General features: G+C 30.9%; 1 pseudogene; it reads right to left on the bottom strand.

Annotated features, from left to right (window-relative positions):
- Positions 1-526: 526 nt before the first annotated feature.
- On the bottom strand, positions 527-2,390 carry LOC141171659 (formyl peptide receptor 2-like; annotated as a pseudogene).
- Positions 2,391-2,907: the final 517 nt, after the last annotated feature.

Consider the following 2,907-nt stretch of genomic DNA (forward strand, 5'->3'; position numbering starts at 1 on the left):
TATATTATTTATTGTTTATTATACATTATTATTTTCAAACCATTGAAGTAAAAAAGAGACAGCTCAAATTGAATAATAAATTATATATTTTGTTTTAAATTAGAAAAATTATACAAATTAAAACCAAAATTTGAAAATTATGCAGAGCTATTACTTAAAAAATAACAAAAAAAAACAAACACTTACAAGTAAATTTGGTATTCTACTGTATTTTTAATAACACATTTTAGATAGATAGATGCACATATGAATATCGAATAACATGTATTTTAGTATAATTGTATTTTTATTTCAATGCCATAGGAATTTATGAGGCACGAGGCTAAATATTGTACGGCAAAATGATGGTTGCCATTCAACACTACAACTCTCAAAAAAAACAACAACAAACCCTCATACAGCTATGCCAACAAAGAAATAAAAGTTATAATTCTAAGAAAGGGAGAGAATTTGAAAATGCAAAATTGAAAAATATCAGTGATGTCAAGGGGTTAAGAGGTTTCCACTTTGGTAACTGTAACACATTTTAACCATATGTAGTGCGAGAATGTTCACAATCCTTTTGTTCCTTACATAGATCAGTAGGATGTTCACCTAAGGCTCTTACTAGTCTGGAGGGGATGGATCTGAAGAAACCTTGTTGGAAATCTTGGCTCATGAAAACATAAATGATTGGATTGATGCAACTGTTAAGACAAGCCAGGTTGATAACAATAGTATTTATAATATGAAAATGTATGAAATTTCCACCATATATGGGTGTTAGTGGCCAGAGGTAATATGGAAACCAGCAGATGAAGAAACATAATATAACAGCGGTGATGATCCTGGAGGATCTCTGAGATCTCTGGGATCTCTTACTTTTTCTAAGTTTAAAAAAATAGTAACATAAGTGGTCAAGATGATGAGAAAAGGGATCACAAACATAATAACTGACCTGATAAGTCGAATTCTCCTTCTTATCTTAGAAAGAGAGATGTGCGTATATCTATCTATTACACACCATTCAGTTAAATCATATGAAGAAAATATAGATGAGAATGTCACAAAACCAATCACAAGTAAGCAGGACACCCAAATAATCGCTGCAGTGATCCTCACCAGTTTACAAGTTCTATGAACTTTAGCCCAGAATGGCCACATGACGGATACCCAGCGGTCAACACTCATGGCGGTCAGGAGAAGAACACTGGCGTTCATGTTTAGTCCTAGCAGAATAATACTCAAAGCGCAAATAATAAATAGTGAGTCTTTAGACGGAAATGTCCACTGTGTAATGTGCAGAGGAAGAGATGCACAACAGAGGAAGTCCGCGATGGCCAGGTGGAGGAACCAGATAGTACTGACTGTCCTCTTCATCCTGAATCCATCAATCCAGATGACTAATCCATTACCAATTGTTCCCAGTGCAAAAATGATGATGTATAAAGCAATTGATATCTTCTGTATAATGAATAAGTAATCAGGAAAATGGCTATCATAATATGTGCCATCAGTCTTGTTGTATTCGTAAGACGACCTAAGAAGACATGATCGGGTAGAAGTTAGATTCATAGAGAACGAATAATTTCATAAATGGAAGAACCAAAGCTGAAACTAAAGTGAGATCATTTAGATCATCTTGTGTTGGTATATTACACCATCGTAATTCTAAATCCAAGAACAGAAGATCACAGAGCTCATTATTCCTAACCTTTCATTCATTTTGACTAATTTTATAAATTTTTTGAAGAGTAGGAACTTTGTACCAATTGATATTGCCTATCAGGAAGTGTTATAAAGTCAGCCTACAATTCATGTCATCGACCAGCCACATGCCCAAGGTTTTTTATAACTGTTACGTACATATAATGTATAAGATCCTTTGGCACAACTGTAATCAATGAACTCTTACCTACAGATGTGTCCAAAGCTGCTCATCTTGTACCAGTCCTTATCTTTTTTCTGCTCTCCATAGCTAATAGATTGAGTTCAAAATTAAGAAATAATAGCATATCTGAAAACTTATTTTTAAAACAACTCTATAATATGGGTATTATTTGGCAGGTCTGGACAGGTCTGCTTCTTTCTACTCAACCTTTTGCTAAAACATCTTGTGATGTGTCAAAGTTATTGCTATTGTAAGAAAGTCTATATACAATTCTCTTTTGTGTTGGATATATACAGAGAAAATACAATGCAAAGCCTAATGTTCTACACAACAACCACCACTAGCACCACTGACTTATATTGGGATCTTTGATGCCATCTAGGACAAAGGTTCCTATGTAGACATGAATATAATCTAGAGGGAATTTAACTTAAGTAAAGAAATAAGGAATATAAACTTACTGATTGTTGTCATTCAGACTTAAATCAGGCAATGTCTGGCTTAAATTAGCAGTATCCATTCTGACTCAACCTGAAAGAAAATTATTATTATTATTACTATTATTATTATTAGTAGTAGTAGCAGTAGTAGTAGTGCTAATAGTAGTTGTAATAATTATTATTACCATCCTTATAAATAATATTATTCATAATTTTTCTTCTTAATATTATTATTATTTCTCATCATCATTGATCTTCTTTTATTATTATTATTATTATTATTATTACTACCATTGTTAGCATTATTATTAATATTATTTTTTGCCATAATCATTCTTCTTATTATTTGCATTTTTATTTTTAATAATTATTATTCATGTCATCATCAACATTGTTGTTATTATTTTTATTATGTCTTATCATTATTCTTCTTCTAATAGTATTATTGGTATTATTATTAATATTATTATTATTACCATTTTGTCATTCTTATGAATATAATTATTTGTCATAATCCTTCTTCTTTTTATTATTATTTTTATTGCCATTGTTATTGTTACTATTAATAGTATTGTTAGTTATCATTCTTCTAAGTAT

The sequence above is a fragment of the Phyllobates terribilis genome, unplaced genomic scaffold (assembly GCF_046119375.1).
Source record: "Phyllobates terribilis strain yellow unplaced genomic scaffold, ASM4611937v1 Scaffold_12__6_contigs__length_324123572, whole genome shotgun sequence".
Taxonomy (NCBI): domain Eukaryota; kingdom Metazoa; phylum Chordata; class Amphibia; order Anura; family Dendrobatidae; genus Phyllobates; species Phyllobates terribilis.